The following is a 14,326-nucleotide window of genomic DNA, read 5'->3' on the forward strand; positions in this document are numbered from 1 at the left end:
CTTCCTAGAACTGAAGCAAAACCAAATATTTCTGGGCAATTTGAAACATAAACAGGGCTGACCATTTTTCAGGTCTTTGCATAGATGACACATTTCTGAACCTTCTACTTTAATCCAGTTATCCAAATTTTAGTATGGTCTCTCTTAGATGAGAAAACCTGGAAGCCTTGATACATTTCCAATTTATTGCATAGGGCCTAGCAATATGAAGACCCATTCACTTACTCACATATTCCCAACTAATATTCACTGAACACTTACTTTGGGTTAAGACAAGATCATTGATGGTGCAAAATTCTGATATGAGTGTACTGATAAGCCCAATCTTCGAGAGACACAGATTTGACAGACATGTAAACAAATTGCTGTAACACTGTATGATAAATTTTATCTAACTTCTCAGAGAATAAAGGCTTTGTTGTGGTTGTTGTTGATGATGATGATGATGGCTATAGTGGAAACAACAAAGGGGAAGCAGAATGGAGGAAGTGGAAGAAGGAAGAATCCAAGTGATAGGTTTCCCTGAGATATACTACCCAGAAATGTGTGCCACACCAACACCATTAATGGTAAGCTGCCAAGCATTTAAGCTGGTTTGTGATGGTGGCAGAGACACGGATTGTATATAGATCTTGGATGAAGGAGTAGAATACCTACATGTTAACAAGGCCCTTTGATGTAAGATAGAAATAAGACTCGGAAGCAAATACAGATGTGCAATGGGTCACGGATTGATTACCCATCTCCTGCTATAGCAAAACTTCCAATGAATTTTAAGATTCTAAATTTTAACTTGGATAACCAGGTCACCACGAAGATATATTTTTGAAAGTAGGGTATCAGGATGCCTGGGTGGCTCAGTTAGGTTAGCGCTGACTTTGGCCCAGGCCATGATCTCACGGTTTGTGAGTTTAAGCCCTGCATCCAGCTCTGAGCTACCAAGCTGAGCTTGGAGCCGGCTTCAGATTCTCGGTCTCCCTCTTTCTCTGCCCCTTCCCCACTCATTCTCTCTTTCTCTTCCTCTCTCTCTCAAAAATAAACAAACATTAAAAAAAATTAAAGGTAGTACAGAAAAAGTATTCTTTAATATTTTATTAGCTAAAATTATAATTTTTAAATGGCATGGAAAATAAGTACTTTTATTTCTACACTAACTCCAACCCCTTGCCACAGACAGTATATATTTGGGAGCTTAATTATCAAAGAGACACAAGCTCTTGCTGGCCAGGCTTCTGGTTTCTTCAGTAGTGATATCCCTTCATAATCTTCGATCTGTTTTCAGGTAGTTCCTTACAAGTAACCACAGTCAAAAGTTTCTTCCCATCCCTCTTTCTCTCAATTTCCTTTTATTTACCTTGAGATAATTTGAAACATTAGGTCTAAATGGGTAGACAACCCTGTTTATCTCATCTTTGGCACTAGGTAGTCTCCTAATTTCTGAATAACATATAACAGGAAGGAGGTGTTAATGGCTTAAGTCCTCACCCTTGTAAAAATGGTTTCATCAGAACTACCTCTAATACCTAGCCTGATAACTAACTCTCTTATAGAATTTTGCTAAATATAGCAAAACATTAGTTGTGTAACTTTTTTTTCAAAAAAATTTGGCTAGATATGGACTTCTGTTGCCATATGACCTGCTCTCTAAGGTATTGCAGATGGCCCAATTCTAAGTATCAATTACTATATAAATTACAGAAAACAAATTCAACTGCCTGAGACCCAAAATACAGTGCTTAAGCACGACTCAAGTTCATGTCTCTCTCCAAGGAAGCAAGGGCAGCTTTGACATTTTCACTGTGCAACTTTCAATTCTAGATCTAAAAGTGACTATTCTACTTCTCATCATGTCCCAAGTGATGGAAAGTAGGAAAGAAGCAAAAGCAGCAAAGATGCATTCATTGTAATGATAAAACACAGAAATAGCACATATACTTTCTATGTCCATCCAGCGGGACAGGACTTCTTTACATGGCCACACCAGGCTGCAGGGATACCTGGGAATGTAATCCCTACATGTGCAGCCATGTTTATAGCTAGAATGGGGGCATTCTATTACTAAAGAAGAAGAGAGAAGATACAGTGATGAATAAATCAGCAGTCCTTACTACAATGACCCATAGGTCAGAATAGGAGCCAGGAGAGAAGAAGGGGGTAAAGACTTCACAGAGAAGAACAGTGCAGATGATGTGGAAGGGACCTTACCCTAGGCTGGTTTTAAGTCTGAGCCCCCTGAAGCCGTCAGTTCCTTAGAAGAGTTTCCTCTGCACGGAGTCCCCCATTTTGTCTGCTAAGAGAATGTCCCTCCAAATTATACAGAAACCTCTCTGCCACTTAGAGGGTTCAGTGATTAGTCTCATTCTCCATTGTCTTGTTAGACCCATTCACCACGAGTCAGGAGGCTTTCCTGTGAATGTACCGTAGGAGCTCAGAGGAGCCCAGAGAAGGGGGAGAGACAATTAACATAATCTAGAATTTTTCTGCAAAAGAAGTAGGACTTCAGTGACCATAAAAGGAGTAAAGAAGGGAGTCAGGCTTTTGTGAGGATTGATCAGAGGATTTGTCCCTGGTACTCAGACTTTACAGGTCTGCATGACCTCAGAGGATGACCTGGCTCCCAGTGGATTAGAAGGATTGGGGTCCACATTAAAATCCCAAGTTGGACTTCAACTAGTTACTTAACCTCTCTGTTACTCAGTTTTCTCATCTTTACAATGTAGACAGCATTTACCCCATAGGATTATTTTGAAGATTTCAATGAGATGATGTATACAAAGTTTTAAGGCTGTGCTCTGCAAATGGTGAATATTTAATAAATATTACCTAAAAACATGTATCTGGGTGCTCTTATTTAAATCATAACAGATAGAGGACGTAAAAAATATTTTTATCCATAGTAATGTTTTTCACTGCTTCTAACATTGTGCCTGGAACACAGCAATCATTCAATAAATGAATGAATGAGTAAATGAGAACATTTTGAAACCCATTAAACTAACCACCCCACACAATGTTTCCCTGGCTTCTCAAGTTTCTTAGCGGTTCTTAAATAGTGGCTCAAAAAGAAGAATTTATGTTAGAAATGTGAGCCAATGTACATAATTCCATCTGAACAAAGAAAGTCAGAAGTGCTTATTAATTTACAATGAAGCCTTCATGTCAGTCTAGGAAAACAAAACATACAAGAGTATTGACAATTTTTAGAACACACACACACACACACACACACACACACACACACAAAGAATCCTTGTTTCTCTGGGAAAATGGAGCCATCTACAGGCCAAATCAATTTACTATCAAACAAACTCATTCCTTGATTTCGTAATCCTAGAAGAGGAAAGTTTTTCCTTTAATATCTTACTACTCTTATTTTTATTTCTTGTTACTCTCCATCTTTCCTCTTCCAAACATATGACTGTAGTTCCAAAGCATATCCAGAATACAACCAGTTTTTACTACCTCCACCTCCAGCTTAGGCCATCATCATTTTTCATGGATCAATGCAATAATCTAACTAGTCCCCCGCTTCTGCCTTTAACCCATTACAGTCCGTTTACAACAGAGTCAGAGGAATCCTTTCAAAGTAAATCACTCACGTGTCTGTCCATTGAATTTAAAAATTAATGAATGGCCCCCATAAATCATACAAATTCCAAGTAATGGTGATAAAGTGCAAACAAAGACATGGTGTTTGTTTTGCAAAGGAAACAGAAAAGCTTGTGGAAAATCATTATATCCACTCTACTAAACATAAGAGCACGATGAATGATGAGGAATGATACAACTAACTCCCTTAAAGTAAGAGAGCATTTTAAGCTGGTTCTGAAGGATAAGTAGACTGACATGTCACCGTTGGTCTTTCAAATCAATAGGAATAACATAATAGCTGCCATTTATGAAGGACTGAGTACTTATAAGATACAGTGCCAAGTGCTTAGATGTAGGACCTCACTTCACCCTTACAACCACCTAAATAATTAGACATGGTACCCCATTTTGCCCAGGCAGAAACTGGGAGTTACAGAGGTTAAGTAATATGCCTAAAGATATACATCTAGTCAACAATGGATCTGAGAGCTTCGTCAGGCATGTTAGGCGAGCCTGCACTCTTAAGGACTGGGCAATACTCCCTCTGTGAGAGGCAGAGACAGAGATCCTGGTGACAAAGCGACAGCAAGAGCAAGAGGTTTCTCAATATCTATTCTGCAGGACTTTCACTGGCATAGTCCTGGAGCTTTAGGATGACTGTGAATATTTAAGTGAGTGTCCTGCCAATCCCTGCCTCAACATAAATTTTTGACATTGCAAACACACATATACACACAGAGATATAGCTGCTGCATGAGACTATGAAATTAGGGGCTTAGAACCAGAGCATGAGCTCCATTATGGGCAGGCACTATGTCTTGTCACCATTCTGTCCCCAGCATATAGTGGATGCTGAATTCATGAACAGATGAACTGAGACTCTAACTGTATTTTAGATAACCATTTAAAACTGAAGGTAAAAAGTGCCATCGGAGAACAGATTGCACAGCTGATTGTACAGGATGCCCAACGGTTGACTTCTTTTCTTTTAAAGGATTTGAACCTTAAACAGGCAATTGGGCGAGAATTTAGAATTAGCCAAATCAAGTTATGGCTCAGGTAGGTCTTTTCATTTTAAGTCTAATTTAATAACTGTACCTATCACCAACTTCAGTCAGGGGCCTGCATAATAAATGCATGCTTTGCTGGGAATCCTTCAAGCAGAGCTCTTCCACCCATAGAGCCAGTGGCTACCACACCAGGGGGATAGCCACAGCAGCGGGCCTCGAGTTCCAAAGATTGTGGTGAAGAGAACAAAGGCTCTGAAATGAGAGGAAATGAGGCGTCTCAGAGTTCATGAAGACCAGGCCGCCGGATTGGAGTCCCATCAGGACTCATTCAGTTTCAAGTAATAGCAATCCTTCTCGAACTGGCTGAAACAATGATTGCCTCCTGTAATTGGTACATTCAAGAGATGTGGCCAACTAAGGAACCACTAGGCCCAGTGCCTCGAGAAAAGGTCATCAAGACACTGCTGGTCTCTCCAGCTCCTGCTTCAGCATTTCTCTGCATTTGGCTGCATTCTCAGATTCCCCACTGAGCCAGCAGAAGTGGTTTCCAGCAGCTTCAAACTTACATCTATTCACTTAGCAAGCCAGTGGATAAAGGGGCCTCATTTCCAACTGTTTTAGCTGATAAAGCCTCATATTCCCTCTGACTGGTCTCACTTGTGTCACTTGTCCATCCCTGAACCAATCGCTATGGTCAAGATCATGCAGCCAGCTCTCTGGTTTGTCAGGACGGAGACATGTACCCATGGCTGGAGTCTAAGGATGGAGTCACTTCTGCCCAGATGATATAGACCCAAAGTGGGAGAGGACTGATTCTCTAAGTAAAACTTGAGGTTTCTTTTACTAGAACAAGGGATGTTGGGGAGCATGTGGGGTGGGGGGGAGGGGGTGGAGAGCAATAGACAAAAGGTGCTAAAAATGTGTGGAAGCATGTTGAAGGTGACCTGACCATGACTGGCTCCCTAACTGAATTGGCTAGGGAGTGGAGAATGGGAGAGGAAAAGAGACATTACACCTGTTAAACCACAAAGCAGTTACTAGGCACCACATGAAGGAGGAAGTTTGAGTAACTTGCAACTGAGTGACAATGCCTCAAAAGCACATCATTCATTCATTTACGTGCATGAAAGAAGAATTCAGAGAATAGACAAATGTAGAACAACTTTTTAAGGTGGGCATCATTTATTCTAATTAACTCAGGAAAATGAGGAACAGAGGCTGAATAGCTTAGTTAAGTTCTCCTAAGTCAGCAACCAGGAATTTCAGCAAAGGGCTCAACCTCTAGGTCACCATTCCTATGTGCCCCAAAAATGGGGTGCATGAAAATTGAGGCTTTTTACTGTGACTAATTCTTTTTTTAACTTGCTTTTTTAAATGTTTATTTATTTTGAGAAAGAGAAGATAGCGTGAGTGGGGGAGGGGCAGAGAGAAAGAAGGAAGAGAATCCCAAGCAGGCTCTGTTCTGTCAGCATGGAGCCCAATGCGGGGCTCAATTTCATGAACCATGAGATACTGACCTAAACTGAAATCAAGAGTTGGATGCTTAACCGACTGAGCCCCCCAGACATCTCAGTTGTAAATAATTTTTAACCCTAAAATTCAAAACAGTGGCAGGGACTTTCATAATAAAAGTATAATTTAAATCTGGACTCTGTCCTTTACTAGCCACGGGTTTCTGGGCAAACTAGTTCATCTCTCTTAGCCTCTGTTTTCCCATCTGAAAAATAGAGCTAATCATCCCCTTTATTCTGGAGATTAAATGAGATAACCTATGGAAAAACACCTAGATAACCTAGGTACAATTAAGTAAATAAGTTATATAATAACTGACTGTGAGATTCTTTTTTTAAAATCAAAGAGAAAACATGGTCCCTACTTAAATATAAAACAAAAGAACACCAAAACAACAACATCAACAAACACCTTAGTCTGGTTTTCACTCAATCTCAATTCTAAATCATCCCCATGCTGTTACTTAAGTTAATATAATTATGTACAAGGCAAGGAAGAGGCATTTCCTAAACACATATCGCATAAAAACATGGCCCCAGCAAACTCATTGGATCCTGAAAGCAATTCAGGTTTCATTTTACACCATCTGCAACCTCTCAGACTTCAGAAGCCTTGAATCTGTACCACCTTGCCATAGATCGGACACAAATATAAAAAGAAAAATCAAACCATAACCCTGGACTCCATCCAGGGTCTTGTCTTGAGGTTAAAGTCTTAGAAAATGTCTCTCTCTCCTGTGAAATAAAAAAGTAATCATATCCTTGCCCATGTCTGACCCCTACATCTTTTTACTGTTTTCCTGTTCTAGTGTAAAGTCCTGGACCCCAAATCATGACCTGTCTAGCCTTTGTGAGGGCTTCTCAAATACATCCTTACTTCCTTCAGTCAACCAGTTCCCTCACTTTCCCTTTCCTTCCATCACCCATCAACAGCCACAGCTGCCTCATGCATGTCTACTTCCCACCACGCACAACAGGACAAATAAACACTAACCAAGGGAAATCTTGATAAATGAACTTAGTAAAATTAAGAATTTCTTCTTCATCAAAAGATACCACTAGGAGTGAAAGAAAACTGTGAGGATTATTTGCAATGTATACATCTGACAAAGAATGTGTATTCAGAATTTTTAAAAAAAAAAAATCTTTTTTACGCTAATAAGAAAGGACAACCCAATTTGTTTAAATAGGTAAAAGACTTCAATAGACATTTCACAAAAGAGGAAATATAAACGGCAACACGCACATGAAAAGGTGCTCAACCTTACAAGACATTAAAGAGCTGTTCATTTTCCAACCGTAGTGAAAACATTTTACATACCCATAAAACTGGCTACGATTTAAAAAGAACAACTGAACAGATCAATGTCGGTGAGCCAAAATCTGGAACTCTCATATCTTGCTGATAGGACTGAAAATTGGTATAACCACTTTAGAAACCATTTGACACTATTTACTGAACCTCGATATGTATCCTATGACCCAGTGATTCCTGCTCTCCTAGGTACATCCCCAACAGAAATGCACTGTGTTCATTTAAGTGCGAGGGGTATATTTAAGGATAGTCAAAGCAGCATTACTGCAGTAGTTGAAAACAACGCATAGCATACAGGTCTGTGAAGAGTGGAAAATAAAATTATGGTGGTATAGCCTATGACAGGATATCAATCAATAAGACAGAACAAGCTACTGCTATACATCATGGTATGAAAAAATTTCCAAAACATAATGTTGAGCAAGAATTCATATTCTATGATCCCTTTTGTATAAAATTCAATGAAGGGGGAAAAAACTAATGTAGGGTAATAGAATATAATACAGTAGTTACTTCTGGTGGCAGAAGGGGTTGACTGGGAGAGGCATGAGTGGGGAAAGTGTGGTACCAGCAGTGTTCTATTTTTATCTGAAGCATCACTGGGTATTACACAAGTCTGTTCATTTTGTAAAAGTTATTGAGTTGTAGCTTGAGATCTGGTCAGTGTACCAAAAGTAGGTTATCTCTCCATAAAAAGTGTACCAAGAAATCCACATCCTTCTTGATGCCTCTAATTAAGGCTCATGAGTTCCATACAACCAATTCTGTGACTTCAGAATAAACTTATAAAAATGACTGGAATTCAACCATCTACACAGAACATTTCCGTATCCACAAAACCACCTTTGAAAAAATACATATATTTTATTGTTGGCAATTCTGCTTTCTCTGAGCAATGGTTTGAGGGAAGCATCATGTACAGAATTGGGAAGCAAGAGGCCAAGAGCTCTTAAAACAGTCAACATAATAGTAGCAAATATATATGGATTACTGACTACACAATTAGCAATGTGCTAAGAACATATTTTATTTAATCTTCACAATAAACATTTGAAATAGTACTGTTAGTATCCCCATTTTACAAAGAAACTGAGATCCAGAAATATTAAGCGTCTTGTCTGGGTCCATATAACAAGTGGCTAGAATGAATGAGGATTTAAACCCAAATAAGTTAATTTATTTATCAACTCCATAAATACTAACCTCCTCTCACCTCCTCCTTGGGAAGCAAAGAGACAGGGGATGTGGCAGATACAGCCTCTCTTCCCTCTTTCCCAGGGTAGAACTTCACAGTTAGGGGACAGGTAGCAAATAGTACAGACATTTCATTTCTAGAGCTCCATTTTGACCAGAAGCACATAACCTATGGTGGGAGGGCCTCCTCCATGTGGGAGGCACCTCTGCATGTTGGAATGAAGAAAGAACACACGAGCTTTGGTGCCTGAGAGATCTCACAGCTCTCCCTTTTGTATGCCGTTCAACAAACCTGATTCTTTATCTATAAAATGAAGATGAACAATCTTTTTCATAAAGCTATCAAGTGAATTCAAATGTTGGATGCATTTAAGTACTACAATTTGGGAAGGTTTTCTCTTTTTTTGGTTGGTGATTTTTACTGTTTGTTTATTGCTTATTTTGCTTGCTTTGCCACTGTGGAGCACAGCCTGTGTGTCTCACATACTCTCCTTTCTCTTCTAATTCTCCCAACAGTCCTGGGACACACCTCAGAGAGGTGATTGACTTAAAACTTCAAGCAGTTTTCAAGTTAAGCGGTGCAAACTGCCCTAAACTCCTTTTCTCATTCTTTCTTGTGTGACTTAGCCTAGACAATCTGGAGGAACATTCAAGTATCTTTAGTTCTCTCTTTTTAAACTTAGAACCAATGCTCAGATGCTAAATTTCTGCTTCCTTTGTTCTAGATCTTATTCTGACGCTTTTCGCAATTGAGAATCAGGTGATGATAGCCAGCACTTACACAACACCTTCTTTGTGACATGTCTACATTTGCAATACTGTTTGTCCAAAACCTTGTTGTCTTTCCTTTCCTTTTTTGTATAATTCACTGCCCTCATGCACCCAGTTCCTACAACTGTACCCTCAAAGTCATCTGTGGTTCTCTTTTCCCCTTCAACCCATAAAATCATTGCTTCAAGACAGATTGTGAGTTCAGCCCACCACCTCAAAGCTTTCCTATGACCAGTAGTTTGGAACATCTGGATCTTTTCATCCTTTAATTGTATGTCACATCTTCCCAACTGGTCTCTCTGCTTCCACCTCACCTCTCTCTATGTTTAGAGATCTTTTGCCTACATCCTCATAAACTCCAGACTCTTGAGATGGTAAATAAGGCCTACCCTTTCTATACTTTCCTCTCGAAGTACTTCTAGCACTCCTGTCTAATCACACTCCACATTTCTGCCATCCTGACATTACCCACCATCCTTATCATGACCCTTTGTGCAGGCTGCTCAATGGTCCTACCCAACCTACCCCATCTGGCAATCTGGCAATCCCTTACACATCCTTCAAAATGCTGCAGAATGCAATTTCCTCTGCAAAATCTCTTCCCCATTTCGGCAACCCAATTGGTTCATTTCTACTCTAAGTTACCATAGTACTTACTTATATTGATTTGTGATATCTATTTTTGAATTCCTGCCATTCCTCAATGCTAAGCACTGGGATATAAAGCTGTTGGGGTTAGAAAAGATATCAGAGAGGAAAGTATATGCTGCATGAATGAGTGAATGGTTTTACAAATCCAAGCTAACATCCAAGTTGAAAAGATAACTTAGAACAAAAAAATGTAAAACCTGCACCAAAAAAATGAGAGCCTGATTTATAGAAAGAGCACTTGTTTAAGAATCCATATACCTGGGATCTTATTCCATCTTTGCCAATCACTAGCCACATGGCTATAAAGGTGTAATTTTACCCTCAAGACTCGTAGATTAGATGATGTCTGACATCTTTCCCAACTCTAAGATACTAAAAGGCATGAAAAAGAACAGGAAGCTAACAATGACCTAAATCCTTCTTCACACTGGTAAGAGTTAACTCACACACTAATGAAGGTCTGCCATATACACAAATCACTTTCCTGAGGCCAGGAGGAGAGAGCCACAGCATTTCTAAGCTATAGTTTTAGGGACATAAGAAAAAAGAATATTGGCTCAGAAGCAAAATAAAAAGGACACTTTCTGGATATGAGACAAACCACATGAAGTAAGAGGAAATGCTTTTTTTTTAAAATGAGAATATTCAAGCCACTCCCCAAAACAAAACAACAAACAAACAAACAAACAAAAAGGGACAAATTAAAAGTCCATTCCAATGTGAAGCAGTTTTATTTAGGGGAAGTCAAACAGGGCAAAGGTCTTGCTGAGTTAGACCCAGAAGCTCCACATGCAGAATAGACAGGAATTTTAATTTGCATGTGTGATTTCACTACAGTCAATTACTGATATTTGTAATTAGCCTTGGTTGTCCTTTCTGGCCTGTGTTACAACATTTTTTGGTGTTAAGAACAAGAATCCTCTAGTTTATGTTTTGGAATGGGGGAGGGGTGACATTGAAAGAATGTGTACAAGGAAGGCTGATAAGGACAGTATCTGTGCTATCTGCTTTTGGGAAAGCAAGGGACAATGAAAGTCAAGTTTCATGGGAACCCCCAAACAACTAGCAACTTAGCAATATCTCTAACAGTCAAGTAAACTGCCTGTATCTCGGCAGCCCAAGTTTGTTAACCTATACCCTATTGTCCACTGTCAGCATGACTCAGTTATATCCTTTGCCCCTTTTTCTGTGTGACTTTCAACTTCTGCAACATCATATGTTGTCTCCTTAGGTCTCTTGATATTTTCCAGAGGGAGGATCTGAACGCTTCAGTGTCGACATCCTCTCTGAATGTCAGAACATTTACACAATACCAGTAAGTAAGTTGCTGGCCAACTGTGGATTGCTCACACTTAAGTCTCCACCCTGGTTCTATCAGCTTTGAGCAGACTAGAATGGTCAAGTTAATCAACACTGATACTTACAAAAGAAACCCCTTAAAAGGATATTTTGGGTGAGCAGACACTCTTAAGACTTGGCCTGTTTAGGAAATAACCACAAGGCCCACTTTAAGCCTTGTTGTAGCAAGGAACAACTTTCCTCCTTTTAAATTGCAAGAGGCTACCAGCAACTCTAGACACCTCTGAACATATCTTCAGTGTTCAGCAGTCCCCCGAATGACCCAGTTACTTATGCCAACACAAGGCCACTTTTCAATGTGTTTTCTGCGTCAGTCAGCCATACTGGTTAAATTTTTGTATCAGTTGGCTAAGTTGTGCTATAATAACAAAGTTCCCCTAAATCTTAGTGGCTTACAGAGGGTGGTTTCTCTCTCATGTGTGTCCCTGATGGGTTGGATCTGGTTCTGCTCCATTCATCTTTTCTCCAGGAACCACGCTGACAAATCAGCCTCTATCTGGACTCTACATTGCCATTTATCCAGCACAGTCCTAGCCATGCCCGTTGTCCCAGAGAAATGATTAATAGCTTAGCATTTCACTCTCAGTAGTGCACCCTCTTTCTTTCAAATATTCCTGTTCTGGACAGTTCTGGACAGTAAAAATTACATGCCATTTTTACTATCTAGGTTATGGATGATATCCTGGCAAAGGGGAAAAGAGAAATGGCAAAAACACACACTGGTTCTTAAAAGTTTCTGCTCGGAAATGACTCAAGTCACTTTTGCCCACATTTCATTGGATAAAGCAAGTCACACATCTGCTCCCGAGTTCAGTACGTTGAGAATGTATAATTGACCCTGAGGAGGGCAGCAAATACTTTGAACAAAATACATCCTACCACAGTGAAAAATGGAAAACATAAAGACAAAATGAAATGATATAAAGAGTTTGCCCAAGGCATGTGAATGGAAGTGGTAAAAGGATCGAGTTAGAGTCACTGCAGCTCAGGGCTTCTAAGATTCTACAATTTTATCTGTTTTCTGGGCTTCCCCAATGCCCTTATTTTGAAAGATGGAAAAAAGTGGAGCCTAGGGAGGGAGATAACTTTTCAAAGTTCCCAGAAGTCTGTAGACTAGTGCATGACCTGCTAGTGTGGTTGTTTAGGAGTACGATGGAGAAAAAAAAAATTTGGTGATAACATAAACCACAAATGTATAAATCTAAACCAATCCCAAGCCACTCAACCTGCATAGAATTGACAGAGGTCAAATTGGTGTGGTAGAAAATAGAGAAATGACAGAGCTCCCAATAACATGAGAAATTTTCTAAGAACTCGAAAATAATGTAACTCCTCTTTCATGAGGGATAATTTCAGAGAATGTTCTCACCTTATATTGAGACATTGAAGACATATGAGTCTCACCTCCTTCTTGTCATTAGGTGACCTGCTTCCCTTCTTCGCCTTCAGGGCCCAGCTTCATGAAGATCAGTAGTTCTCAACCTTGGCTACAACCCCCATGCCACGTCTCCTCCTCTCCCCAAATACTCTGATTCAGTTGTTGTGAGAAGAGGTGCTGATAATTAGTACTATTCAAAAATCTGCATGTTATTCTACTCTATATCCAGGGCTGAGAATCACTAAATGTAGGGTTTTTTTCAATATTCCGTGGACCAGGGTGATGGATTTTTGGTTTAGCAAACTACTTTGGTAGAGCGATTCATTTACACTTTGTTATGAACTGAACATTTATCTTCTCCCAAAATTCATACATTGAAGCCCTAACTCCCAATGTGATGGTATTTTCAGGTTGGGCCTTTGAGCAGTAATTAGGTTTAGATGAGGTCATCGGGGTAGACCTTGCATGGTGGTATTAGTTCCCTTATAAGAAGAGACAACAGACAGCTTCCTTTCTCTCGGTCTCCATATTCACACAAAGAAGAGGTCAGGTGAGCACAGAGCAGGATGGTGACAGCCTACCACCCAGGAGAAGAAGCCTCAGAGTGAACCTATCTTGCTGGCACCTTGACCTTGGATTTCCAGACTCCAGAACTGTGGGAAATAAAAGACACCTACTCTATGTATTTTGCTACAGTAGCCCAAGCTGACTGCTATCTACCATTTGTCTTCAAAACTCCCCAGTTCTATTTCTCACTGCTAGAACTACACACACACACACACACACACACACACACACACACACACACACACTTGGTTTGTGTGTTTTATTTGCCTGGAATGCATTTAAAAATTTTTTTAAGTTTATTTATTTAGTTTGAGGAGAGGGAGACAGAGAGAGTGAGTAGGGGAGGAGTAGAGAGAGAGAGACAGAGAGAGAGAGAGAGAGAATTCCAAGCAGGCTCCACACTGTTAGCACAGAGCCCGATGTGGGGCTCGAACTTACAAAATGCAAGTTTCATATGACCTGAGCCAAAACCAAATGTTGGATGATTAACTGACTAAGTCGCCCAGGTGCCCCCACCCCCAGAATGCATTTTGAAATGCAAGGTAACTTATATCATCCAAACCACTTTATAAGATATGTTATTTGTTCCACAAGAGTCTTTGGTATTTTTGGTTTGAAAATTCAATGTCTCTCTAAGTATAAGGCTAGAGATTAGAAAACCTTTGGTATACAGCTGGTTCCACTATTTAACTGGCCATTGGATATTGGTTTGGTCACCTCTCTGGATATCACTTTCCATCATAAAGGAGAGAATCAAAACACTTTTTATAAGATCCTTCTTCCAGAGCTAGAGTCACACAACCACCCATAAGGCAGAAGTTCTAACCCTCTTTAAAAATATATTAAGTTTTCCAAAAAGGCGTGGCCCAGAACTTTTTTCCCCCAATCTCAAATTGGTTACTTGGTCCAGGGCAGGTGAGGCCATTGTAATGATCTTTTGACAATCTCTCCAGGAGATTCTAATGAGCAGCCAGGATTG

Source organism: Crocuta crocuta, unplaced genomic scaffold (genome assembly GCF_008692635.1).
Source record: "Crocuta crocuta isolate KB4526 unplaced genomic scaffold, BGI_CrCroc_1.0 scaffold260, whole genome shotgun sequence".
Lineage (NCBI taxonomy): Eukaryota > Metazoa > Chordata > Mammalia > Carnivora > Hyaenidae > Crocuta > Crocuta crocuta.